Below are 14,253 nucleotides of genomic sequence, written 5' to 3' on the forward strand. Positions count from 1 at the left end.
TTCAACAGACAGACAAGATATTAGGTTGTCTTCTTAGTCTCTGTTCATTTTTGTCGTCACTGAATCCACTTCTCAGATTTTTACTTGGATGTCAATTTGAGAAAAAAACATACTCAGTCTTCCATTTGAGGGCAAACTGATTAATCTCTCCTGTGCTTTGTGGAGATTCTTTGCAGATGTTTACTTGAAGTTGTCTGTCAATCCTAACATTTAGGTGGTGGTTTTTCATCTGTTCCTGTGTCTTTTTATAAGTACTTTAGTAAAAAATTAGTAGAGGCAACATTAGGGTATGTTAACAGATGCCATTTTAAGTAAGAAATTCTGGTTTGTTCCTATGCTTTTGAAGAGATGTATGAGCAAGGTAAATTAGGGATTTACCTGTGCTATACTTTGATCAAATTGAGACAGAATTCAGGCAGATGGCAGGTTAGTTAATAATCACTGCTTTACTTGCCTTTGTGCTGGTTTTGTAATTTGCATATAGAAGGAGCCCTCCTTATTCTTTGTGTGCCTGAGTGATGTATACCCCAACAATATAATTTGCTTCTTCAATTTACTTGAAACAAATATCCTTTATTTGCTTCCATTCCTAGGTTTGAAGATTTCTTAACAGGTTTATTCACTAGATATTCCAGTAGGCTCTAAGACAATTTCAAATAACGTATTAAATAAAAGCTGAAAGTCTAACACAGGTGCTTTCGTATTTTAAAAACGAAAATAGATATAGATGAACAAACTGTCTCAGACTTTTGAATCAGAGTTCTGGGTTTGGGATTTTGGCATCTACAGTTTTAAAAAGTGGTTTTAATCCATGCCCTAGTTGCAAAACAAACAAACAAACAAAATCACTACTTTAATTTAATTTGTTATATATAGATTAACTACTTAATTAATATGGTAAGTAGGTTCTAAATTATATTACATGTGGTTTGATTTCTCAACCATGTATCATTGCAGTGCAATTAAAAAAAATTAGTTGTTTGACAGGACTTGGAGCAGATCCCACTCTATCTCTCTGTGCTTTGGGCAAGTCACTTAGTTCTGAGTATCAGTTTTCTCATTGGGCAAAAGGGGATACCATCATTTGTGACAAAGGATTTGTTTCATGGGTTACAGTTTTGATGTCTAGGAGTCTTGGATGGATCCTCAATGCTAAATAGGGGACAAGATCCTAAACATTCTAAATAGAATGATTTGCTAAGAAGTGGCCAAAACCATCTTGAGACACAAAGGCCACATATAAAGAAAAGATCTGCAGGCTATCCTGATCAGAATAAAAGATTTATTTAAAGGGGTTTGTTACCTTAGAAGGCATGACCCTGACTTCTTGTTTCAGTACAACCCATACAGATTGTCCCTGGTGCTGTGACCTCATCCTGACATACTGGTTTTCAGTGGTTCTGTCTATACCTCCTGCATGTCAGCCCTGGCCATTAGGAGACTGTCTGTAAAATAGGAGCTTGTTTCCATTGTAACCCACCAACAGGGATGGGAGATACAACGAACAGATTGAAAGATAACAGTAAGGAGGGGAAAAAAAGACTATTTTTAGGTCGTACCCTACTGAATAAGCTTATTTAACACTAGTTATATATATTTAGCTCATATGACTCACTCTGTCAGATCTGGATATGTCTATTATAACATCTCATTTGAGCACCCTCCTGTCCTATTAGCCAAAATCTAGCATCTTTTTCTTGAGCCTGCCAAAGAACCCTGGGATCTTATTTAGTTCACTGAGTGGGAAAAGGGAGGAATTAATCTTCCACATGCTGAACAGAGAGAGATTTGGAATCTGACATCCCCTGCTGTCTTTGTTTCTCAAAGTTGGTGTGCTGCTGCCTAGCACTGAGATTATAGGTCTTTTTGAACTTTGTACTCTTATTCTCTTAGCCATTATTCTCCAAAGCCCAGTGACTTCTCCTAACGTGTGCAAATGACCTAGTATAATGTTTGATACAGGATAATCTGTCAGTAACTGCTAACTTCTTGAACAACATTTATTGGACTATGATGCATGCAGAGCTGTAAATGTATCTATTGATAGTATTGGACATATAACTGAAGGGTTTAGAGTTTGTCCTGTAATAGGTAGGGGCTGTCAATCTTCTCATCTAGTTGATGCAATTGGTGTTGCTCAATGTTGTAATTTCTTTGGGACTAGTAATACAGAAGTGGCTATTTTTTTTAAGTTTATTTATTTATTTTTGAGAGAGAGAGAGAGAGAGAGAGAGAGAGAGAGAGAGAGAGAGCACATTCACCTGCTGGGGGAGGGGTAGAGAGAAAAGGAGAGAGAGAATCCCAAGCAGCCTCCGTGCTATCAGTGTAGAGCCTGGTATAGGGCTCTTTCCCATGAAATGTGAGATCATGGCCTGAGCTGAAATCAAGCATCAGATGCTTAACTGACTGAGCCACCCAGGTGCCCCTAGAAGTGGCTATTTGTTCACAGACTTCTAATGTTGGAATTACCAAGGTTCCATCTCAGCCAGCTTTCCTTCCTTCCTCCCTCCCTCCCTCCCTCCTTCCCTCTCTCCCTTCCTTCCTTTCTGTTATTCTGCACTCTCCTTGGGTCATCTCATGCATTTTTATAGCTTTCAGTACTGCTTCTAGGCAAATAACTCAAATTCTTATCTCCAGCTCAGTTCTTAGTTCCATGCTTCTGAAGTTTATATTACATTGCCTGCATTTTTCATATCTTAAAGAAACATCCCACATGTAATGTGTTCAAGACTGAACCCCTGAGTTCCATCTCTCAAACATGCTCTCTTTCCATTTAGTAATTGGTACCATCTCCCTTCTCAGCTTTTCACACAAGAAAATACCCTTATAAAAACCACCACCATCCCTTGCCTAGAATGGCTCACCTTATTTCCTTCCTTGGCTACCTCCATTTATTTTCCACATAGCAACTGGAGTGATCTTTAAAAAAGAAAAAGATTAACCACTCTGTCTTAAAACCTATCAGTGACTTCCAGTGGTACATAAAATAAAACTAAATAGCTTGACAGTGGCCTTAAGGCCTTGCATGATTTGATCTGTGTGTATTTATTCAACATGATCTCTCTTCATTCTTCCCCTTATGCATTTTCTCCAACTACTTTGTCCACTTTGCAAACACAAAGGCACTACGCTTATTTCCACCTCACGGTCTTTCCACTTGCTTTACTTGCTGCCTGCATCACTCTTCTCTAACACCTGGAGCCCCTGCTGCCACATTCCCTACCTAGTTCATCAGTCTAACAACTGTGTTTAAAGGTAATGTCACTTCTTCATGGAAGAAGTACCTTCTCTTGGACCTTCCCATTATTCTCTTTTATCATATCCATTTCTTTCCTTTTAGAAGTTATTGTACTTTCTAAATCATGTATGTTTGCTTGTTTAGTGCTGATCTTCCCTACTAGATAAGCGAGTTCCATAATGATAGTGACCTTGTCTGTTTTACTTACTGTTGAGTAAGCAGAATGTGAAACAATGCCTGGCATAACCTGCTAAGTGGATGAATTAATGAGGAGAGTGTGCATGGAGGTAGGAGTAGGAGATGCAGTTTTTTCTCTGCTTGTAAGAGTGAAGGGGTTGAGCTACAAGATATTAGTTTGCCCCTACAGTTTATGGATACATCTCCTTTTCTTTCTTCTTGTTGCTAACTTGCTTTTTTGTATGGCAGGGAATTCCCATTATCTGCTGTTTCTTTTTCTAATAGTTATATCCATCACCACTGCCATCGGTTCTGCTGTTTGTCTTTTTGTTCCTTCCTCTTCTTTCAAGTTGGATAAGGTGTTCTTGCTGAAGCCACAGAAATAGAAAGTATAGTTGAAATTATGTAGTATTTCCTAATTCAAAACTCTGGGGTGGAAGGTGTCAGAGGGTGTCTGGACCCAGGGCTTTGGGAGTGGGCTTGCACCCCCAAATATGTCTGGGAAATAAACTGAAAGGCTAACGCTGGTAGTATAGCACCTTGTGCTTCAGTCTGGAAGGGTGAGAGGGTTGTTTCTGAGCATGACAGTGGGCGTGTGCCTTTGCCTGAAGTGCTGCCAGCCTGAAGTGCTGTATCAGCAACCAGGGTGGCTCTAGAGCAGAGGACACAGCCTCTGCTACTTTGTACTGGACTCAGTCTTCAGTAACGGCTTTATGGTGTGGTAGAATCTCACCTCCATGGAGCTTATATCTTTTAGGGCAGTCCCTGTTGCTTGCTCATATGTGTTAGATGACAGAACGGAATGAACTGTAACAGAGGGGCTTGGGCGCTACCCTCAAAGATGCTTGACTGTGAGGATGAGCAGCATCTCAGCACCTATTCCTGCCAGATGAGCTCAAGACTTTGTCCAGATTCTAAGCTTCAGACAGGGTTTGCTAAGCTCTTTCCAAACACTCAGAGCATTCAGTCAGAAAGGAACTGGATTAAACTTGCGAGGCCTGACTCCTACCTTCTTACCAAGATATTTGTGAACAATAAGGGACCCCTGGGCTCTAATAGAGAGGTGATGAGAATGAGGGAGGGACAGACTGGGCTTCTGGACCTCCTTCTGTTACTAGGTGGGTCACCATCTGGGGATGTGTAGGTTGCATTTTGTGCTATGCTGGGGCACCCTGGTTATCAGCAGGCAGACTCAGCAGGTGTGTACTTACTATGATTCAAAGTAAACCATGAAATTCTCACTACAAAACAATATGTATTTCAGAGATATCTGATGTATCATTGTTAATGCATCGAGGCACAGAATTCTAGAATTGAAAGAAACTTAGAAATGATGTAGAACAGGGGTGCCTGGGTGACTCAGTCTGTTAAGGGTCGGACTCTTTATTTTGGCTCAGGTCATGATCTTCTGGTTCTTGAAATCAAGACCTGTGTTGTCTGTGCTATCAGTGCAGAGCCTGCTTGGGATTCTCTCTCTTCCTCTCTCTCTGTCCCTCCCCTGCTCGTGCATGTGCTCTCTCTCTTAAAAATAAATAAGCTTAAAAAAATGATGTAGAGAAGCTTATCGTCCAATAAGATTCTATGTACCCTTTCTATTACAGCTCTTAGTTGAATACTTCCAGTGATAGGAAATTGAGAACCTTTTAGGATATTTCATTAATTTGCTTTTGATCATTTTTGTGTTCAAATTGGTCTTGGCTGTTTTTTTTTCTGAGTCATTTATAATCTTTAAGCTAAGCTTCAAAATCATTTTGTGAAGTTCTAAGTTTGTACATTAATTTACGGAGATATGAAATCTTCATAATGTTTTCTTTTTCATTCAAGACCATGGTTGTGTCTGTCCATTTGTTCAATTTATCTATCTCTCCCAATAAAGTTTTGTAGTGTTCTTTATATAAGTTCTGGGGATTTCTTATTAGTTTTATATATCTTTCTGTTAGTGGGATCTTTTTCTATCTTGCTTTCTAATTTAGTTATTGTAATAATGTACTAAAACTATTACAATTCAAGTATTTGTATTTAATAATTTATGAATACCAGTCATCTTCCAGTTAATTTTCATATACTATCTGGATAGAATAGCAAAAATTTAAAAATAGTGGTCATTTTGTCTTTTTCAAAAGTGAAGAGTTTCCAGCTTTGTTGCTTTGGCTGGAACTTTTGAAACAATTAAAATAAGGAGTTATTTTTCCAATAAATATACCACTCACTTATATTTCTGATGCTGTTGTATTCGTTAAAATATTTGCATGCTACATTGCATCAAATTTTATCTTCCTTGTTCTGAGGCAGATGAATTTTGGGATTCTTTTCAACTGTCTTTATGAGGCCTCTACCCATTTTATCTCTCCTTACAAAATGTTCAAAATTACCTGAATTATTATTATCATCATTGTTAATGCTACTCAGAAAACAGTAAAATGGCAGCAAATTAACTTTGGAAAGGAGAACAAACCAACTATAATTCCATTACTCTTACATATTAACAATTAGAGTTGGGGGGATATTTCTTTTCTGCTTTTTATTGAATGCATACTTATTTTATTTTTATATATTGTTGAAATTTGAATGTTTTTAGCATTTGGAGATTGATTTAATTTTTAAAATTGCAAAAAAATTTCTTACAAATATAAGACTTCTTGTGTTATCCAAAGTTATCTAATTTGGAAAATAGTAGCTCACTTAGGGTACACAGAAAAGGGGTGGCATATTACAGTGATATTACATTTTCATCTAAAATTGAGAGATAATTATTGATAGTAACACCTACCTCATACTTAAAATCACATTGCTTAAATACTACAAAAGTACTTTAAAGTATCTTGAATTTATTTTAAAATATACTTTTTGTAAGCTTTAATATTTTTATAAAAGGATCACAATTCATAATTTATAGCAGAGAAATGAGTATAAATATTCTCGACTTTTGTATGATGTGCTTATACAAATTGACATTTTGATTGTTACTTTAAAAATTTTATGTTTGTATGTCACTGTTTCAGGTCACAGGTTGTATGCTGGGTTAAGTGTTTATCTGTAAATATACACGTTATAGGATAATGCAGTACATATAGTAATGATGTCTCAAACACAGTTGAATGAAAAAATCCACTTACTTTAAAGCTCAAGAGATGGGGAGAAACTGGGATTTTTTTCTTTCTTTCTTGACAGACACATTCATCTTGTCTGACATCCCTTCCCCTCCCCGCAGTACCTGCAGTGTCTCCAGGCTAGCAGTACAGTATATAGAGACTTCAACCTTGGATGGGAGAACACAGATTATATCAGTTTTGATGTAATGGTATGAGTTCATGAATAAGAAGATAAGGGATGTTTTGTGGTACTGAAAGTTCATTATCTATTTATTTTAACCGTGTATACCTATTTCTAGAATTTTTTCTGTGATGGATATTCAGTTCCTACTTATAATTTTTCCTTACTTTTCCTTTTCATTTGTCTTGTCTGTGAAGCTTAAATAATTATGTCAAGGTGGGGATGACTTTATGTTTTATTTTGGGTCTGATGCCTGCTTGCTTTTGTGATCACTGTGATTACTATTATTGCCACCACATAATTTTAGTAGTAGATCTTCCTTGCTCTGTAAACTAATTATTTTTATACCAGTTCTGCCTAGGATGTTGGATTACAACCCACAGAACACACATGAATGGTACAATTGCAGGCTTACCCTTAGAAAATAAATAGTGTCTATATAGAGAAGAAATGATCATAGCACACAGAAAGCATGAGTTTTAAAGGTATTCAGCTATTCATGGAAAGCTGGGAAGTTCTCTCCTAATCTCTGGCTCATAGCTTAAAAAATTTTCTATAATAAAAACGTCACTGCTTTTGGTTTAAGGTGATAGTTTATATAAAAGTCAGTTGCTGTGCTATCATATGACTGTGATGAATTTAGATTAATTCTGTTAAAATAACATTTATTAATCGCCTCTATATATTATGAACCAGAGGTCCTGTAACTATGCCCTGGAAATACCCCGTGAATCAACTGGCATCTAAGCTCTTGAGAAACTCTAGAATGGTGATTTTAAATACTAGGCACTAACAATTCTCATATATAATGTGATAATTCTATACAAGAGGGAAAGGATTCTAAAATAATATTATGTTTTAATTTAAAAGTAGGTTCTCAGTAAATATTTTTTGTGTTACTAGTTGTCCTTTAGATTGATGAGCTGCTTTTCATTAAAGAAAGAAATGATTATTTAATGCTTAAAAATACCTATAATTTATTGATTTCTTACTCTGTGCTCAGTACTTTACATAAAATTTTTGTACTTTTTTCTATTTTATCAGTTATATGATATGTATAGTATATCATACTGACTCTAATATGATATGTATAGAGACATGATATATGTACTATATCAAACTTATTGTAATAATTCTGGAAATTTTCGTCCAAGTATATTGGAGACCACAAAATCACCAATAGCTCCATTACTCAAAGATAATCATAATAAATATTTTAGCATAGATCTTTTCATTACTTTTTCAATATATATTCTATACATATATTAATAATTTAAATGAAATTAGTAACGTGATATGCTATATTCTGTTTTTCACTGAAGCAATTAATCATTTATTCATTAGTTTACTAAATATTTATTAAAAGTCATCATGGGGGGCACCTGGGCGGCTCAGTCGGTTGAGCGTCTGACTTTGGCTCAGGTCATGATCTCAAGGTCTGTGAGTTCGGGCCCCGCGTCAGGCTCTGTGCTGACAGCTCAGAGCCTGAAGCCTGCTTCGGATTCTGTGTCTCCCTCTCTCTCTGACCCTCCCCCGTTCATGCTCTGTCTCTCTCCGTCTCAAAAATAAACATTAAAAAATTTAAAAAAAAATCGGGTTTAGATATTCTTCTACCACATTTTTAGTAGCTATGTGGTATTCCATTTTCTGGAAGCGTGGTAAAATCATCAAGTACTGTTGGTTATTTTCAGTGATCGTACTTCAGGCCACCATGAATATTGCTGAGTGATTTTCTGAAACTGGAATTCTTCTTAACTGTGTACACATATTTTCGAGGTAATCACATATGTTGCCAGAAAGCTCTCCTGGAAAGTTGTATTAAGTTATATTGTATGAAATGGTGTATGAAAGTATCCATTTCCCATTACTCTAGTCAACATTGTCAATTAAAAAAATATTTGCCCGTGTGTGTGTGTGTGTGTGTGTGTGTGTGTGTGTGTGTGTAAAAACAGGGTTGATCATTTTTATTTTTTCATGTTTAATGCATTTAAAATTTTCTTTCAGTGATTTACTTGATCATATTTTTTACCTATTTTTTTATTGACTTATTCTTCACCATACTGTGTGAAATTTCCTGTAATATTAAGAATAATAATAGCCCTCCAAAGGTGCCTGGGTGGCTCAGTCAGTTAAGTGACTGATCCCTTGATTTCAGCTCAGGTCGTGATCTCATGGTTTGTGAGTTCAAGCCCCAAGTCAGGCTCTGTGCTGACAGTGCTGAACCTGCTTGGGATTCTCTCTCCCTCCTTCCCTCCCTCCCTCCCTCTCTGTCTCTCTCTCTAGGTCCTCCTGTGCTTGCATGTGTGCTTTCTCTTTCTCTCTCTCTCTCAAAAATAAATAAATAAAGAAGAAGAATAGCCCTCTAGCTGTCTTGGCCTTAATGTTTTCAGTTTATATGCTTTTTTGGCTTTTGATATTTATGTGTGCAAGTTACTTTTTGCAAGCAAAATCTATTATCTTCTTTAATTATGTTTTCTGCCTTTGTATTTATGCTTTAAAAAGTCTTTCTTGGGGCGCCTGGGTGGCTTGGTCGGTTAAGCGTCGGACTTCGGCTCAGGTCACGATCTCACGGTCGTGAGTTCAAGCCCCGCGTCGGGCTCTGTGCTGACAGCTCAGAGCCTGGAGCCTGTTTCAGATTCTGTGTCTCCCTCTCTCTCTGCCCCTCCCCTGTTCATGCTCTGTCTCTCTCTGTCTCAAAAATAAATAAAGGTTAAAAAAAAATTAAAAAAAAAGTCTTATCATGAGATCAGAATCATTGTAACTAATATTTTCTTGTAGTACTTTTTTATTTCATTGTTGTACATTTTATTTTTTAATATACTGGAAATTCATTGTGGTGTATGTACAAGAATATTTCTTGAGTCCATGGTATGACTAAAGAATACATTTCTGTTGACTTCATGTATGAATGAATGCTAGCAGGATTAAGTAAAGACCTCTGGGTTCATCTTTGTCATCCAAAATTCTGTAGGCTTTGCTTCATTGTGTCTTACTCTTTAATGAAGATGGCCTGATTTTCCCTTTTTTGTTTTTCACATCAAATCTATTCTTTTTTTCTCATTGGGTATATATGAATCATTATTCTTAAAAGTGAAAAGTTTATCAAGGTGTGTTCAGATGTTGGCCTATATTCATTGTTTTTGTTTTAATCATGATGAGTTATTTCAAATATGTAGATTTATATATGTTTTCTATAAGTTTAGGAAAGTTTTCTTGTATTACAACTTTTTGTACTATTTTGCTTCCATTTCTTCTTTTCCCTTCATCAGTAGCTCTGCTTATATGTACTGGTGAGTCACTTTCCTACATATCTACTATTTTCTCTTTATGATTTTTTTTAATCTCTTAATTCTTTCTGCATATAGGTAAAATTCTAAAGCTTTTTTCTAAATACATTTTCTGCAGTGTTGATTATGATCTTCAGCACTTTTAAGACATTCAGTTTAAATTTAATGACAGATTTTGTGTTTTTAAAATCTTTATCTCATCTAGCTCTTCTGCCTGTCAGCAAGATAGCTTTTCAGTTTGGACTTTTTTTCTTTTTCTAATCAATTAATCTTAGGTCTCCTCTCTTTTTTCAGTCATTTACAATTAAAAAAAATTGAGGTCATGAAGAAGACATATGCTTCTGTTCTATGATATGCTTATCTTTTTATTTTATATTACCAAACATTTTTATTTACTCCCCTCTTTCCCCATCTTTAAAAAGGTGAGGTATATCCAGGGCCAACAGATGCTCTAAATGTTCAATAATAATACAATGTGTATAACAGTGATATCTCAATTTCATACCAACAAAGAGATGTACTTAATCTAAGTGTCAGAGAATATAGAGAAACTGAGGTTTGTCTTTCTTTCGTTGACTCTCCATTTTAGCATATCCTGGCATGGAATCAGTACCTTCAAAATGGTTCAGAATGTACAGATCTCAACACCGGATGAAGGATAACATTACACCAGTATTATGGTAAGTCCACGCACGTGGTGTAAACTCAGCACTACAATTCGATGTATTTTAGAAAGGGATATACTTGCACATATGAGACCTAACTTCTAAGTTTTAATGAGATTACTTAGTATTTTTAGTGTCTTACTACTATTTGTCTCTCAATTTAATAATTATATTGTATACATATAATAATAGCTATTATTATATTGTTATATATTATATATGTATATGTTCCCCTACCCTCACTATTGTTTCCTGTGCTCTTCATCTTCCGCTCTCTTGAAGTATCTATTCTGATTTGGGTGTCTTACTTTGTATGATAAGTTGTCATCTACTCTCTGCCTAGGAGGTTGTAAGAGTTTTTTCCTTCATTTTTGAAAATTTGAATCATTCATAAAAAGATAATTGATAATTGTACCAGGATGTGGTTAAATGTATGTCATAATTTATGGAATTTGGTGAGCTCTTTTAAGTAGGAGACTCAGGTTTTTCTTCAGCTTAGAGAAATTTTATCTATTATCTGTATCATTATCACATTTCATTTTTGCTTTTTCTGAACCACCTATCCTTTGTGATCTGTACTTGAAGTCCCTTAACATTTCCCTGAAGATAAGATATTTGTTTTTAGAGACTCATCCTTTTGGAAACCTAATTAGTGGCTCAAGAGATTAAAAAAAAAAAGTCTGTCTTTTTATGAAATTCATGTACTGAATTTTAAATTTTTGTGTATTTTGTCATGCTGAATTTCAGTCTTCTTATGTCTGCTTGTTGTTTTTTGGTTCAGTAGTCATCTTTTCCTCTGGCAGTACTGTTTCACAAGGTGGCGCATGTCTCTTTGGTCTTTCTCTGGCTGCTGGCATGTGTTATGGGCAATGGGGAGGTAGTGAGGAGGAAAGTGCACCAGCTCCACTAGGGGCTAAAGTTAGTAGTTGTATTGGCCTCACTCAGGAGGAGAGGGAAACAGGAACTTCCAACTTCCTAGAATTTCATACAGTCCTAGCACTGGACGTTTCTGTTTGTTATTGCCAGTATAAGTATTGTAGATTTTATGTTAGGAATCACAGACCACTTATTAATAAGAAAAAATCTATATTTCTTACTTAACAAGAACGAAAAAGTAGGAGCAATTAATGATTTTCTTCTCCTCTTTATTGGGACTATTTTGCAGTATTTTGTCACCTAAAATTTATTTGGAATAAGGTCAGAATCTAATGACTTTACCAACACTGACAGGTACTATTTTTGGTAGTGAAAGTTTATACATAATTCCATATAACCTGCTGTTGTTCAAATATTAATGATTTGTAAAAACTAATGGGTCATGAAGAAAAATACATAATTACTTCAAAATTAAATTTCTTCATCTTAATTTCTATGTTTTGCTCTCTGTGCTTCATGGCTGAGTGTCAGAGGAATAACTCTTCCCTAAAAAAGGGTACAGGCTTCTTCCAAGGAAATTTTCATGGTACCTCAATAAATCATCAAGGAAAGGCACCCAAGAAAGCAGTAAATCAGCACCCTAGGTTCTGTCATCGTTTCATTATACATTCCTTCCTGAGGATGATCAGGCTGTATTTATTACCTAAAACAGGCTTTCCATGTGAATGTTTGAAAAAATATGTATTTTTGGCTTATTGGAAACTTTAAGAACAGTTTTCACTTTTTATACCTAAAAATATATTTCTGTATGTATATTATTACTACTTGGTGCATGAGTACACATAACTGGCCAACAAGGGCCTCTTTTTCTCGTCTCATTCTTTTTCTTCCTCCTGCTATCTTATATGTGTTTAATATCAATTCAGTGTATATTCATTGAGTAACTTCATATATCATAAACATTGTAGGCTTCGGGGATACAGAAATAAATATAGTGTTGTCCTACCATGCATATATAATTTGTTTGTAAACCCACAGCATATAACTCTGATTAAAATATTTGGTTTACTTACTAGGTCACATTATTTTTAGACTGTAAGTATCAGATAAAACTCTAATTTTCATTAAACCTTTACAGAGGTAACATGATTTTATAGTTGGGCTATGTGTAGGTCAATTATACAGAACTCTGTACAGTTGTGGAAACAGGAGTTCTTTTTTCTATTTATCATTTTATCTTGGCCAGGCCATAAAAGTCAGTTGCCTGTTTCCCTAGCAAGTTAAAAAATATCCTAAGGCCCAAAAGGATCATTCAGTTGATCAAGTTGGATTTTTTCTGGGGATGCAAGGATGGTTCAATATTTCCAAATCAATTACCATGATATACCTATTAACAAAATAAAGATAAAATCATGTGATCATCTCAGTAGATGCAGGAAAAGAATTTGACAAAATTTAACATATGTTCATGACAAAAAGTCTCAAAGTGAGTTTAGAGGGAATGAACATGCTTCAATGTTATAAAGCCTTATACAGTAAACCCACAGCTAACATTACACTCAGTGGTGAAAAATTGAGACCTTTTCCTCTAAGATCAGGAATAAGACAAGGATGTTCACTCTGACCACTTTTATTCAACAGAGTACTAGAAGTCCCAGTCACAGAAATTAGACAAGAAAAATAAATAATAGGAATCTATACTGGTAAGGAAGAAATTAAACTGTCACTACTTGCAGGTGGCATGATACTATTCATAGAGACCCCTAAAGACTGCACAAAAAAACTATTAAAAGTAATTGATAAATGTAGCAAAGTTGCAGGGTACAGAATGAATACCCAGAAACTGGTAGAGTTTCTATACCCTAAAAACAAACTAGTAGAAAGAGAAATTAAGAAAGCGATTCCATTTACATTTGGACCAAATAGAATAAAATACATAGGAATAAACAACCAAGGAGATGAAAGACCTGTATTCTGAAAACTGTAGAACATTGATAAAAATAATTAAAGATGACACAAATAAATGGAAAGATATTTTATTCTCATAGATTGGAAGAATTAATATTGTTAACAATCCATACTACCCAAAACTATCTACAGATGCAATGCAATCCCTTTCAAAATACCAGCAGTATTTTTCATACACTTAGAGCACATAGTACTGTAATTTGGGTGGAACCACAGAAGATCCCAAATAGCCAAAGTGCTTTTGAGAAACAAGAGCAAAGCTGGAGGTATCACAGTTCTAGATTTCAAAATATACTACAAAGCTCATAGTAATAAAAACAGTATGGTACAGGTACAAGAACAGACACATAGATAAATAGAACAGAATAGAGATCCCAGTGATAAACTCCTGCATATATGGTTAACTAATCTATGATGAAGGAGACAGGAGTATATAATTGGGAAAAGCTAATCTCTTCAACAAATGGTGTTGGGAAAACTGGACACCTATATGTAAAAGAATGAAACTGGATCACCTTACATCATACACAAACATAAACTCAAAATGGATTATAGACCTAAATGTGAGACTTGAAACCATAAAACTCCTAGAACATGGGCAATAACTTTATTACCATTGGCCATAGCAGCATTTTCTAGAAATGTCTCCTGAGGCAAGGAAAACAAAAGCAAAAATAAGCTATTGGGACTATATAATAATAAAAAAAACCTTTTGCACAGTGAAGGAAACCCATTAAACAAAACAAAAAGGCAACCCACTGCATGGGAG

General features: G+C 35.3%; 1 long non-coding RNA gene across 2 annotated transcripts in view; it reads left to right on the plus strand.

Annotated features, from left to right (window-relative positions):
* Positions 1 to 14,253, plus strand: part of LOC109500179 — a 522,281-nt gene that overhangs the window by 19,430 nt on the left and 488,598 nt on the right. The window contains exons 1-3 of one of the 2 annotated variants that reach the window (XR_006597870.1): positions 6,038 to 6,716; positions 8,380 to 8,464; positions 10,565 to 10,655. This is a non-coding gene — a long non-coding RNA (uncharacterized LOC109500179). Of the gene's footprint in view, positions 1 to 6,037; positions 6,717 to 8,379; positions 8,465 to 10,564; positions 10,656 to 14,253 lie in introns of those variants that run through there. The other variant, XR_002742616.2, reaches the window with a different exon arrangement.

This window comes from Felis catus, chromosome B2 (assembly GCF_018350175.1).
Source record: "Felis catus isolate Fca126 chromosome B2, F.catus_Fca126_mat1.0, whole genome shotgun sequence".
In the NCBI taxonomy this organism is placed as follows: domain Eukaryota; kingdom Metazoa; phylum Chordata; class Mammalia; order Carnivora; family Felidae; genus Felis; species Felis catus.